This window comes from Rhipicephalus sanguineus, chromosome 3 (assembly GCF_013339695.2).
Source record: "Rhipicephalus sanguineus isolate Rsan-2018 chromosome 3, BIME_Rsan_1.4, whole genome shotgun sequence".
NCBI classification, from domain to species: domain Eukaryota; kingdom Metazoa; phylum Arthropoda; class Arachnida; order Ixodida; family Ixodidae; genus Rhipicephalus; species Rhipicephalus sanguineus.
In genome coordinates this window covers 131,322,073-131,336,644 of record NC_051178.1, presented here as the reverse complement: position 1 = coordinate 131,336,644, position 14,572 = coordinate 131,322,073, and the positions used below count along the sequence as shown (strand labels likewise).

The 14,572-nt window shown below is 47.7% G+C and overlaps 2 protein-coding genes across 5 annotated transcripts in view; one reads left to right on the top strand and one right to left on the bottom strand.

Annotated features, from left to right (window-relative positions):
* Window positions 1-14,572, bottom strand: part of LOC119387147 (arrestin domain-containing protein 4) — a 69,763-nt gene that overhangs the window by 42,890 nt on the left and 12,301 nt on the right. The gene's annotated exons all lie outside the window — the stretch shown is intronic.
* The window catches only part of LOC119387148 (uncharacterized), a 49,180-nt gene continuing 34,870 nt past the window's right edge, over window positions 263-14,572 (top strand). The window contains exon 1 of the mRNA XM_049413388.1: window positions 263-358. The gene's annotated coding sequence lies outside the window, so the exon portion shown is untranslated. The remainder of the gene's footprint in view (window positions 359-14,572) is intronic.

Below are 14,572 nucleotides of genomic sequence, written 5' to 3'. Positions count from 1 at the left end.
GGACGCTTACTGCACAGTTTAGACCTGTCCTCTACTGCCTCCTCATTGTTTTATTTGAAGACCGGGCGGTACTATAGAAGAATGGCAAATAATAACAGCCGCTTTATTGTATAGCGCTTCGCCTCGTCATATTTTATAGAGATTCAACGATCTGAACAATGCGTAGCTGTCCACGGAACACGCCCCGCTGCGCTTGGCCTCCGCGGTTCCGGTCAGTGCACACTAGAGTGTGCAAGCCGGATAAAAGCGCGTAATCTGAAGTGCTCACGAGATGCTCACCTGCCGTATGAAAGGTGTCGCGGAAGTTACCCTTTCGAACTTTATGCTCGCTCTGGATATTTTTAGCCAGCGCTTGCTCGTTGGTATCGTATGCATTCAGTTTACTTCCTTAAGGACAGTGGGGATGTTGCATTAAGAAGTCTCTCTTGCTCATTATTTCTCTTAACACAGCGAATATTTCTTAGTTACTAGATTTTAAGACCATGCCGTTTACAGAAGCAGCAAGGCTAACTCGTATATTGACAGTCATTGGTTTTGACGTTGTTACAACAATTTTTTTTCCCGTGCTATTTCTCTCAAACGAAACATTCTGATACATCCAATCAAGTATATTCGCATACACACTATCAGCAGCAAAGTAGTTGTTTGATTTCTTTCTTTCTTTCTTTCTTTCTTTCTTTCTTTTATTTATATTTTGCGCCTTCTCTCTGTCAGTAGGAAAATTTATATGGAGTAACCATATGTTGCTAAACAGATGCCGAAAGCCTGTCGCATCGCTTGACTTCCTTAACTTCGGGGAAGTCGTCATAGCATGCAGCTTATTTTATCGCGGTAGTTTAATAATAAGCGCTGCGGTACAACGCAAACAGTGCGGCCGATCAAGTCTAAAAAAGACAGACAAAAAGAACATAGCATACAATTTATCCACGCTATTTATTATGACTTCTTTCGCCACGGCAACTTACTGAAGCGCCTGCAAAGCTTAAAAATGTGGAAGAAGGTTGTTTCCCGCCTCCGAGTAAGCGCGAATATACGGGAACTCTGTATCTTTCGTGGCGCAACGCTTTCGCTTCTCCGATGAGCTCGGAAGCTGCAATACACTTTGCTGCCCCACGGCGTGAGTGTTTCGGTGCCCAAAACGATGGGGGCGTGGCGGACCACCGGCGAAGTCTGCTTCAATTGCGTGCACGTCTACTGGAGTAGTGGAGTGACGAATTGGATCCGCGTCGGTGGGCCACTGGACCGAGTCAGTAGGAAAGCCAGAGCCGAAGCCGAGCAGCCATCCGAAACTAACAGGGTACTCCCGAATCAGAGGAGAAGGAGGGGGATAGCCTGGCGCCGGCGCTTTTTAAGCCGTCGCCTTCTTACATCGCCTGTTCCGGTTTCGACTATACGCAGGGGCACGCAACCTGTGTTGCAAGATTGGTAGTTCGGAACGCTGATATCTCTTGCAGAGAAGCTGCGCTGCCGGTGCGCTTATTAGTTCATACGAACACACATTTCTTGCGAACATTCCAGGGCTGATTATATGAAGGAAAGGAGAAGATGGAATGCGAAATGCAGTTCTAGAGGGTTGGCTTGAAGACACTGCGGGAAAGATAGAAAAATAGGAAAGGTGAAGAAGTCAACCTGTAGGTTGTTCTGTTTGCTATACGTTTCACGCTGGGCGTAAGAAGAAAAACGGGGAAATAAGAAAGAAAGAGGATGAGAGTGAGCACTGTGTTCATGCAGGGGGTGCAGAAAAGGACCATGAATGTTCGCATGAAACTACGTACAACAGCGCGTGATTACCTTTATTTACCATTAATGGATGTAACCACGGTATCAAAATTTAGGTCTCTTATCTCAACATATGCAGACCTCCTTAGTGTTGTGTCCATTGCAGGCAGGTGATCTACACGCTACACTGAAGGCAGGTGCACAGTAAATGCGCGATCGATGGTTTCTTATAGTCCACAATAGCCGTAAGTTGGCATGTCAGCCATTCTAATTAGACCAAGACAAATATCTATTAAAACACTGTGGGCTATCTGCAGGAATGCTGGGAATAGCAGCCCGGTTAAGATTAAGGATTTTGGCTTTCACGCATAATCATCATCGCCACGTTGGCACCACAGCTGGCGTGTAAATAAGACTTTGCGCCAGTGACGATATTGATACCTTCTTAAATGTGTTTCAAGTAGTTTTTCTGAATTATATAACTATTAACTACATTACACTATACTTCTCCTATAACGTTAATTTCCTTTCGTCGACATATCAACGCAATCGGTTTCTAATGCTCGACGCCAAAGCATTCTGAGTTTTCCATAAAAACTTAAATTGCCTTCTGTCTTCATGATACTCTTGTATCGCTTATTTCTGGACGAAGGCAACATGGCATGAAAAATAATTTGTCATTAATTTAAGACTGTTGTTAAAACATTCATTATCCGGTCTACTACGATGAGAAAAATAGTTTTTTTTATCTTTGGTGTCCCTTTAACGTGTGCCAGGAACTCAAATGGATGGATGGAATAAATTTTATTATCAGGAACTCAAATAATCCTTTTGATTTTGGTGCTGCCTATAAACTTAATTTCACCATCCGCCGTGGCCCCACTAGGCGTAGCTAGGTTACGTGTTCGACTCCATCAGGCAAACGGCGACCTTCTTCAAACAGTGCGGCTGAGCCGATTGCAACGTTCCACCCAAGGTCGCGCGTACCCCGTGTGCTCCTCCTTCGCAACACCTCTATATCATTGGGCATCTCGCCAGTGACGCCACCATCCGCCCCCGCGGACGCGTGCCACCGGAGCGGTAGCGTCGTCGTCCACGTCGTGCAGCCACGATAAACAGTCGATGTGTCGGGGGAGAGCCCGTCTTCCCCCGAGTTCTTCGGAGCGACGGGCCTTGGAACGACGCTACCTGCCCACACAGTGCCCTTTGCGGCCACACTCGAACGCCAAGCGGCGATGCTCTCTTTGAGGCAGGCATTCCCACTCCCTCGCCAGTTTCAGAGGCAGCCCTTTGCATTTCTTTCACGGACGACGCGTCGTATGTGCACTTGCCTGCTGCTGCATGAATGTATGTGCCTGCATCGCTCATGACGAGCGCCGGACAGCATGCGTCTCGTTCGAGAGCTAGCAAGGATGGATGGACGGCTTTGACGTATATGGCAAGGTCGTCTGAAGGAAGGAAACGCCGTTCGCGAATATCGTTATTTGTGGACCGTACGAGGACGGGGCATAATGTGATAGACACACGTCCGTGATGGAGGACGGGGAATGGAGCGGACTATAATTATGCCTTCGTCAATAGAGATACATTCAAAGCGGAGTTTTTCTTTGGATTTTTCCTTCATTTTGCGTGGACATTGGCGTGCAAAATTAAACTAGGCCAATCCCCAAAACAGCCGAGGATTTCAAGGTACTACCTCATAGTAAGGCGGTTATAACGCAGAAAAAAGTTCTCAATACTTGTTGATATAATTTTCCGTTCGGAATGAAGCACTATAATCCGTTGTCAATAAACAATGTAGTACTTCGAAGACCTGCAAAAACGCTGCAAAACTCCGTTACAAATTGGAAAAGAGTGACTCTTAAAAGCGGAGTCGTTAATTTTTCTTTCTATTCCGAGCATTTCTACGGTTTATTTACAAAAGTGCACCTTTTGTTGCATATTAGGATCAGAATTGCCTATTGTAGCTTAGCTAGCTTTTATGTTTATTGTTTCTTTGAAATGAGAGAGAAGAAATAGTAGAGAAGGAAAGGCAGGCAGGTTAACCAGTATAGGACAACCGGTTTGCTACCCTACACATGGAGACAGGGTGGGGGAGATTAAAGATGGAGAGTAAAAAGAGAGAGAAAGATAGAAAGATAGCACATGACACTGCACACACAGAATCAGTCGGTCAATCTTGCGTGGTCCGTGACGTTTCTGTAACAGCCGCATGTCCAAGTTCGTCTTTCTTAAAAACCTCAGCAGTGCGAAGTAACACTGCAAACAACATACCCTAAGACCCAGGTATGTTGGTTTATAGCGCATCGCGTCACCTTCGAGAAATGGCAATTATGCGAGTGGCCGCGCGCTCGCGAAGAAGGCACATCATCAATGGCGCATTGAGAAGCCCCAAGGAATGGCTGTATGCCAGAGAGTACGCGAACTCTGACCACTCGATTGACGTCATCGTGTAAGAAGGTGAAAACAAGAGGCTATCGAAAAGCAGCTATAGGTTGCTTGCTCTAAAGCCTTGTAATGACGCCTCTATAGACTCGAAACGTTTTACTGCTGCTTGTATAGACGACGTCTCAGGAGACTACTATTTTCTTCGTGACGCTACTTCATGGAAGGACAAAACGGCAGGTTTGCCCAAGAGAAAGAAGGAAATTCGATGTTGTAGAACACGTTATTCTGCCGCCTCGAGCTGTTTATCTATGCTGCGCCATCACTTTCGCCAAAGCGAGATGTTTAACGTGATAAGACGTTTGGATGCGCAGGCAGGTAACATAACAATGACGTCTATGGCGCAGGATCAAGTTTAGAAGACGCGCGAAAGACTTGCACGAATGGAGATTGAAACATTGAAATGTCCGTGCTGATTGTGTTAATTGGAAGATACCAAATGATTGTAATTGTTACAGGAGCGCTCTGTGTACCGTATGTTAGAGTGAGAAATTAAGGAAAGACGCGGACGTTAAACAGATGCACGTCACGTTTTCTAGCGTGTATTGTGGAGAGCGAGAGAGCGAGAGAGAAACAATACAACAGCTGCGCATACTCGTAAAGGTGCACATCGAGTCTTTAAGCGCTCGCCGATATACCATTCTCGACAACAGAAAATTTGACAACACCTTCATTGCTTCCTACGCACACTTCTCAGGTTAATGCACTTCGTAATGATATGTACTCCCTGAAAATGTAACCCTTTCTGCGATATATAGATAACAGCCCTTGCGTATGCTAACGGGATATCTCGTTTGAACGTAAAGACCAAATAATAAAATCCTGCTTGCGTGTCAAGTACACCCATGGAAGATAGATTCTTTTCGGGGAAAACGTTTATTCTTCGCTAAAGATAAACCTAATTGCACTCCGTGTAACTTGTCAGTTTCATGCCAATGTTCATTATCTTCTGTAGGTTAACAGTACAGAGGAACGGGAGCACGCTATTAACACCTGCGTGCCACTTTCTGGATGAAGGCCTCCGAATCACACCGCCATTATTATTATTATTTTGTTTGGATACACAAAAAAACACAGACGACAGAGCAAATAGGGAGGGAACAGGTTGAGAACTACCTCCTAAAGGGGCGCAACGCCTGCCTGATCATTCGAAAAGGGGGAATCATAGAGGAAAGAAGAAAAAAAAACAACTAATAACACAGACAGACACACAAATAAGTAGTCTCACGGAAAAATGTCAATAAACGCGAGAATAAATCGGTTTTGTTCACGAAAGTTTGCAGGGCTGGATGGGCCTAGTCACACCGAGCAGCCTCCATAACTTGCCAAACATGATCATTGATATGCGTTAGCAATGCGTACGGTGATGTAATTTTTTTTTTAATTTCAAATCTCGAACCTCATGTGTCCTGTCCCTCGTGAGGATTACCTGCCCATCTAACCTATACTCGAAAACAGCATATGTCATTCAAGGCAATCTTACACGAAAAGGTATAACTACCTCCTTGTTATCGTTAAATCGGCAGTTTGAAGTACTGATTAGGGCTATGAGGAATATATTAGACGGACAGGTGGATTATGTGTGGAGTAGACTGCGTGGTGCGAAATCAGATTCAGCCACATCCCGAAATTTAAACGCTGCGTTGTCCAAATAGCTATAGGCCTCCAACGCTCAAGTTTGCGCAGCGCCGTCCGCCGCCCCAGCGGAGAGAAGGGGAAACTCCGGTAGCTGGGACGGGTTCGCTCTGCTTGGTTTTCCCATCGCGCGCGCGGAGAACGTGCTCCCCGGGGCTTTTATCTCGCATTTTTTCACGCTATGGGTGCCGTTCCTTCGTCGTACTCGAAAGCAGGCACGCAGTCCTGCTGCATTGTGAACTGTCACAAAAGTTTAAAAATGTTCGAAGAGCCGTAAACTTCCTGTCATGTTCTACCGTTTCCCAATGCAAGCAGTCCGAGGAGCAGAGGCGTCAAGAGTGGATTATGGCAGTTCGCCGCGATGCTTTCGCGGTCTTGTCACCTTGAAGCAGTTTTTGTCGTACACAGTATTACGAACTATTAACGGGGAGAAACGCGATGATCGTGCTCATTTGAAAGGGAAGTGCGTTTGTGAACCGAAGTTACAACAATAGACAGCCGCTGTACGTTTCGAGATTGCGCGCTGGCTTTCCGAGTCAACCATTTGTACATGTTTACAGCAGCGGAGCATTTGGGCTTATTACCACAGTTTAAATAACGTACCGTGAGTTAAGTTTAACATATTGCGAATTTCCCGTTGCGGCTCCCTGTAAAAGAATAGTATGTTTGCATGAGCGTTATATTGGCCTTGCATGCGACCGCCGTATTGCTTAGAAGGCAGTGTTGCGCTGCTAAGATCGTGGTCATGGGTTCGATTCACGAACAGCAGCTCTCGATGGGAGCGAAATCTAACACCGGCGTACTTAGATTTACGCAGTTAAAGAAACCCAGTCGAAATTAATCGAATAATCCACCACGCGTGCCTCGTATTAATGTCTGCGTGGCACGTAATAAAAAGCTCGCCGCTTTGGAAACGAGCGAAAAAAGAACCAAGGTGGCATATTTTCGATGGCTTCGCGATCAGATGCGCTTATTATTGGGCACAAATTGCATAATCATAAACATGGCGATCCCAGGGGCGTACAAAATGTTTCGGGGGGGGGGGGGGGGGTCCAACCATACTTTATGTATGTGTGCGTGCGTTTGTATGTGTGCGTGTACATATACGCAAGCAAATTGAAATTTGCGGGGAGGGGTTGAACCCCCCCCCCCCCTTGGCTACGCACCCTGTATAGTATGATGCTGACCAAGCGAGCTGTCGAAACAACCAAAGCGACATTCGAATAAGCGAACACGGTGCGTGATCAGGCGTCGATATTATTCGAAATGAAACACGCCTCTGCAAGAAACATGCATCGTCGAAGTGGGCATGAAATATTTATTTATTTTTTGTTTGCGTATATCAATTATGCTGTCAAAGGGAGCTCTAAAAAAATTCCAAGGCGACATTAAACTTGCGATCCGACGTTGTTATCATTCGATGCAAACCTCGGCAAAAGTGAAACTCCCACGAAACTGAACACTGCGCATTGCGATGCAGCCAGTGACTCAACAGGGCAGATGTAAATTTATGCTCTTCACACTGAGCTCATAATAAATTTAAAGCCGCACGACAAACTTGGCATCCAAGCAATTGAAAAGTTATCAATAGAAAACGCACGCGAAAGCGTGCTGGATGGTTGCTGACAGCTCCGAGTCTACACGACTGCCGCAACGAATGTGCGTTTTACCGGTAACATAATTACAGAACTCGCGCAGTCACCTCCCTACTCATGTCAAAGAAATGTGCCCGGTTCAGCATCTGCGACGCACGTAGCGCTCGCACTAAACAGCATCGCCCTTGACAGACCTGCTCGGTCCGAAAAGGTGGTCGATCAACCGTCCTCCTCTGTAGATTCCCACCGTTAAAACGTTTTTCTCCATCTCTGGGGATCTTTCTAAACCTTCAGAGCAGCGACACGGAAGCTGCACGCGCACGGCCGAGCAGAGAACAGCGCGTGCAGGGTGCCTGAACGTGCGGAGACAGCGCAGTCCAAAAGCTGGTGTGGGGACAGGAGCGACCGGTTTTCGCAAGAAAGGCGGCGAAACGCGTGTTCCGCAGCGCCCCCTGGCCGAGCTTGGGAGGCGAATAGCGGATCTTCGCAAGGCGGGACGAGTTCCAGGAGATGAACATTTTCTCCCGATATAATCACTGCGGAAGGCGCTAGCTATAGTTTCGATTTCCCATTTCATGAAACACGACACAGCATGGCGCGTTAATCTTACGAGGTTTTTAACATACGAAATATTAATCATAACCTAATAGACGCCCGACTCTCGACTCTGGGGCAGCGTCGACGGCACTTGTAACTCGTTTCAGCTGTATAATCTTTCTTGCGGTGGACAACGGTTATGTCCTGCGCTGCGCCGCCCAAGCATTGCAGTCGCACGCGCCTCAAAGAACGCGTTCCCTTCGAAGTGCACGGGCGGGCTCTTTCTCATTCTCCAGCGGACCACGCTGGTGCCACCACGCAGTACACGCGCGTGAGTTATGACGAAACCGGCGTCGTTAACTGAAGTGCCGTTCGGGAGTTCCGCTGCTCGCACTACCGAGTCGTGCTTCCGCGGAGAGTGCTATGGCCGCCAGCAGAGACGAGCGCTGTTTCTTCTTCCTCTTTCTCCTTCGAAGAGGTCTTCACCCGAGTCGTGTTTTCGAAGTCAAAGGGACGAAGGAGGAGAGAGAGAGAAAGCACACACGCGGCATTGCCTGTACAAACGAGATAAAAGAACAGGAAAAGAAAAACGCGGAAGTTCCTGGTTTTTTTTTTATAGCGCCGTCTGGCGGTCGACCGGGAAGGATGTACAATGAGGAGGCCCGAAGCAAAACACGAACGGGGTATATACCTTGCGGTTTCTCACACACGGCGGTATGCCCGCTTCTTTTTCTTGCTCTTGCTCAGGCTGGCGCCGTTTCTTTCCTTCTTATCTGCGCACCGGAGACTTTAGAAGTAAAGCGAAAGAAGAAGATGAGAGGAGGGAGGGAGGGAAGAGCAGCGGAGTGTGCTCGGCCTTTGCGCCCTTTGTGTTTCGGCGGCAGGCCCTCCACGGTTGAATGATCTTGGCCACCCGTTTTGTGCGGACTGTCTCGCTCGCGCGTATAGTATATGCCGCCGCGCGCACGGCTTCGCTATCGGCCTCACGTAAGCGTGCGATGCACAATGGCAGGGATGAATCGTCGTCGCAGACCGGACTCTTCGTCCCCGATGTTCAGACTGTGTCCGTCTATCTCCCTGCCTGCTCGCTATCTTGTATACCGATCAAAGCCACAACACTCAAATTCAAGACCTCCCACCTTACGACATCGACGGCAGCAGAGCTCGCAGCGCTTCGTGTCGCATTACATTTCATAAGTGATGAACGGGCACAAAAATGGACTATGTTCAGCGACTCAAGCGGCACTGCAGTCTCTTCTGTCACCTTTACGACGCGGCCCGCACGAACAACTTGTATTTGAGATTGCAGAAGAGACGCACCATTTAACTGAGAAGGGCACGAAATAACTTTTCAGTGGCTTCCAAGTCACTGTGGAATTATCGGCAATGAACGGGCCGATCAAGCTGCCCGTTCCGCCCATACTGAAAACAATCAACTCTTAAATACCGCTCTCCAGAACTGACGCTGCACGGAAGCTCAGCGTGCTTGCTCGCCAACTCACCATGTCGCAGTGGAACGAGCCACACTTCCAGCACGCACGACTATATGGCCTAGACCCAACACTCAGCCTTCGAATTCCCCCAGGACTTCGTCGAGTGACGCTACCCTTCTGTGCAGGTTATGGTTGGTGTCGCATTACCTGTGCGTACGCGTTCCGCATAGGAATGGCCGACACCGCAGGCTTGTGACCACTGCGGAAGTGATGAAACAATTAAGCATATTCTGTGCGACTGTCCACAGTACTGTTCGCAGAGACAGTCACTTTGCAACGCGCTTGACAAATTGGACAACCGAACTCTTTCAGAAGAAAGAATCCTGCGCCACCGACAGGACTTTACGTCTCAGAAGAAGGCTGTGCAGGCGCTAATGCGCTTTCTGCGTTCAACGGGCTATCAGAACGGCTGTGATAGGACATCCTGCATGTATGTGCATGTGTGCATGTTTTGTTTTGTTTTTATTTTATCTCCCTTTCTCTCTGTCCTCTTTCCGACCCCTATATCCCCACCCCTGTGCAGGGTAGCAAACCGGTCGCTCGCACCAGGTTAACCTCCCTGCCTCTTCCTTTTCATCTATTTCTCTCTCTTGTATGCCTGCCGGGAGTTTCTTCTGCACTCGTAACCCTTTTGCGTGGTGCTATCGCCACACGCATGTGGATTTCTGGATTGGCGGGTTGGCTAAGAAGATAATAATCAGTCGATGCCGCGGGACGTGCGGCCGTTCGCTGCCTGTTCAGTGTCCGGTGCTCTGTTTGTGTGTTTCACGTTGCAGGGGTTGTTAGTGTATACTGTTACATATGTTGCACTGCGTCTCTTCGTCTGTTGTTGGACTGCTCTTGAAGAAGATACATTTTCAACGCCCATTCAGTGCGCCGACAACATATCTTATAATGTTAGCGCATATACCATTTCTGCTTAGGTTTGGGTGCACGTTAAAGAACCCCAGGTATATAGTCGAAATTTTCGGAGCCCTCCACTACGGCGTCTCTCATAATCATACCATGGTTCTTTTGGGACGTAAACCTCACTCCTTCCTAAAGAAAGAAAACATCCTTTAGTGTCTCGAGTAACGCCATGTCTTAAGGCCATCCGTTGAATTTTATTGCTTAGTTCCGTCTATCTGAGTGTAAGTTGACGAAGTTTGATCATTTGAAGTTAGACAAAGAATGCGCCAGTTTGCGCAAGACTACTACTGAGAAAAACGCCGTTGGCACTGACTCCGTATATGGAACGTACATTTAACTGCTTGAGTCCATTATTAGCTGGAACAACCAGTACACACATAAGAAAACGGGGCAACTAGGCCTTGAAGAATGTGTAAAAGGCGCCATGCGCTTGGCGCTTCCGTGGTTGGTCCATTCTAGATAAACATATATTCTCAGCCTGAATGCAGCAGTCATCGTGGTTGATGCAGCGCTAAAAGACGAAGACGTTGAAACAGAAAGCACAGGACAGCACTCGTCCTGTGCTTTCTGTTTCAACGTCTTCGTCTTTTAGCGCTGCATCAACCATGTCAATATTCCATGTAGCCCAACTTCCCATTCTATTGCAGCAGTCGTCCCGTCTGCCTCTTTGCCTTCTGAAAGAAATAATGGGAATTTTTTCGAGGGTTCCTTTCTTTGTTAGACACAGCCAAATGAATCCGACAGACAATTTAGGCGAAGGAAAGCATAGGGGAGATTAATTATTGTCACAACATTATCTCCTACATGCTTTCCTTCGCTTAGTTGTCTGTTGGATTCCTTTGGTTGTGTCTTTGCCTTCTACGCATGTGTACTTGCGCTGGGTGTTCTCGCGTTCTTCTGTCAGGAATGAAACTGGGGGCATTTCGCAGTACATAATCGCACCTGCCTGCAAGTACGCAAGAGAAGCATTCGTACTAGAAGCATAAAGCACTCACCGCGATGCTTTGCAGTTACACAACACTACTCGCTTTGTTTCTGTTTTCCTCTATGGCTACGACACCGCGATGGGACGGTCGACAGAGAAAGTGTGACGCCAGTCCGTGTCTGATGATGTGGCATTCTACGAAGTAGCTCGAGAGAAAAACAAAACAAAACGCCGCCTGCAAAGCGTATTCCGCAACCGGCGCCGAAGGATCGAGAGTGGAATCGCTACTTTTTCTTCTTTTGTTTTTTTGTTTCCACCCGTCCCTTTAGTAATCGCGAATGGAGACGACGCGCCTCGCCAGTTTTGCGTTTTGCAATCGAGAGATAGAGAGGGACGGGTCTCCAGACGGAAGGCATTGCAGAATCGCGGCGCGGCTTCTCAGCGTATGAAAGAGCAGTGGCGGCAAGTTTCGTTCGCGTGGGGCATGCTCACCCCTCGCTCGATTCGCATGGAAGAAACCTATCCCGTGTTATAGTGCCGCCGGAGCAGAGACGGAATCGCAGGTCAAACCGGAGACGAGCTACCACGAAGAAGCCATAAAGCTGTCATTGAACCTGCAAAGATTGCCATCGACCGGGGTGTTTTTCTACGGCCAAACGATCATCGCCTCCTGGATCACCAGATGTCACCGACACGCGATGAAAGATAAAAGGATAAAGCGACCGTATAACACAGGATCAATGTGGCCTATATACGGCAGTAGCCGTCTGCACCAAGGACATCGACAACTTCGCACCTTCTATAAGCCCCCGTTTACGCAGTCGTAAAAGGAAGTGCTCGAAATCGCGTGAAAATGGCCTAAAGCATTTGCGGCACACTGTGAATCGAGTCTCTCTTTCTGGAAACTGCAGCGGTGATCGACAGAGACCGTATTATACGTGATAACGGCCTCAAGGGCGTTCGCGCAGACGCTGGCGCGCATATTATACACGTCGACGTCGAATCAATCAGTCTTTCGTGCGTGCATGCAGCCGCGCGGCCCTTTTTCTGCCCACACTGCAAACGCAAACTAGCCGAATTGGGCGTTTTAAGGGCTACAATCCCCCTTAATACTACCTCCATCTGGACAGTACTACCTTAGGGTGTAATGAGGTGGGTGCAATAAAGTTCTGCGTCCTCAATTTTACTTCGTTAAGAAAATATGTGGAAGAAAGGAGGTAAATTCACTATCTGACGCCATTCGTCGAATGGAGTTAGAGGAACAAAAAACTCCCATCTCATTTCCTCTGGCATGTTTTCTTTTTTTTTTTTCCGAAGCTTTCCATAATGCCTTCAGTGCTGGCGGGCATGCATGCAGCTGTGCGGGGGAAAGAAGTGAAAGAAAGAGGCGGCATGCTTCAGCACACTAAAAATCCCTTGCACAGATAGCCCAGAGAAAGAGATATACGAGACCCTCCGAACGGCTGGAGAGGAAGCGAGCAAGCCCTTTGGCCTTGGCGGCTGCAGCCTACTCGGCCCGCCCCCGCCAGGTCAAAAGCAAGCCAGACGAGGCGCTACCGAAGTGAAATGGGACAAAGCTTCGCGCCGCATGCGCGCGCGAAGAAAAAAAAACAGAAAAAAAGAAAGAAACGTGAGGAGGGAGTCGTTCCCGCGGCGGCGCGATCGTCGTAGCTAGGCAAGGCCGGCTAGGCCTTGTCAACACCACTTCTCAAGTGATCAGCTGTGTCGGTCGTGTGTGCGCGTTTTGTGCCTGCAGCCTCACGTGTTCTCGCCGCTGGATGTGATATGCGTGGTTTGACGACAGTGCGACATGCTGTGCTGCGAGTGGGATAATCGCGACGGCCTGTCGACTCAAGCGAGCGTGCCGCTGTGCATTACCAAGCAGATGATGGGCACCCTGCGTGCTCGGCACATTCAGGAACAAAAATGGTAAGTAATACTGATGTTCTCTCTCTTTGCGAGCCCTTATCGTCGCTTATGCACCTGTAGATGACCTTCTGCACATTGCGTCGCTTGAAAAGTGCAATGAAAAGCAAAAAAAAAGAAAGAAAAGAAAATCGGCATGTCAAGCTTGCGAAATGCCCGCACCATGAGCGTGGCATGTAACCCATGCCGTACATTACACGCATGTCATTCATTGTTTCCATGTTACCAGCTGTCATTTATGTACGTCATACAGTCACGTCACGCTATGCCAATCTTGGTATGATATCAAGTTAGAGAACCGGACGCGAGTGCACCAGGCTCCATGCCGTAAATGACATACATGTCGTTATTTTCATGTTACTATATGTCATTTATGTTCGTCGCACAATCACGTCACGCTATATCAATTTAGGTGTATGTCAAGCTAGCGAACCGGCCGCGAGCGCACCATGAGCGTGGCGTGTGTACATGACATGCATGTCATTATTTTCATGTTGCCAGCTGTCATTTATGTTGGACGTGCAGTCACACAGCACAATACCAATTTTGGTGTATATGGAGCATGCGAAACGGCCACTAGCGCCCCCGAGACCATGTTGTCAAAATAACGCCATACATGACAAGCGTGTCATGATTTGCAAGTTAGAAACTGTCGTTTATGTGCGTCATACACTCTTGTGACGCCATACCTATTTTGGTAAATATCAAGTTAACGAAACAGTCGCAAGAGAACCAAGAGAGTGACGTGTAAATCATGTCGTTAATGAAATGCATATGATGATTTTCAAGTTAAGACCCATCATTCATGTTCTTCATGCAGTCGTGTCATGCCACACGAATTTTGGCATACATCCCATTAATGAAACACCCACACGAGCTATGAGTCGTAGGCGGCTAGATAGATAGGTAGATAGATCCGTTCAAAGTCGTAGAAGTGTTTAACAAATGCTTCGCATTTAAGTCGTTAAACTCAGATAGCAATGATGTGTGATGCATGTTTTGGAACTTCTGTGAATATCACTCATGCTTCATACGACCAGTCAATCGACCCAGGAGTGCGCCCTGATAAAGTTGTTTGCACGATATAATTTTCTTGCCTGCGATAAAGCATGAATGAGGCATGATGCTTTCAGGGAATATACATTAGAGCAAAAGGCCACGGTTATCACATTGTCACATGATGGAATGTGCATAAAGGACAACTTTGTTTTCGATTTATTCTTTTCTCCAACTTCATTTGTTTGTCTTAATCCTTCATCATCGTGTCAATTTGCGCACATTGACATGTGACAAGACCGTGCGCTCTCATTTTGCAGCATCTACCTTGGATGCAGTCAACTACCCTGGACATCTTTCTCCCGCCATGCAACTGTGAGAACCCACCGAAG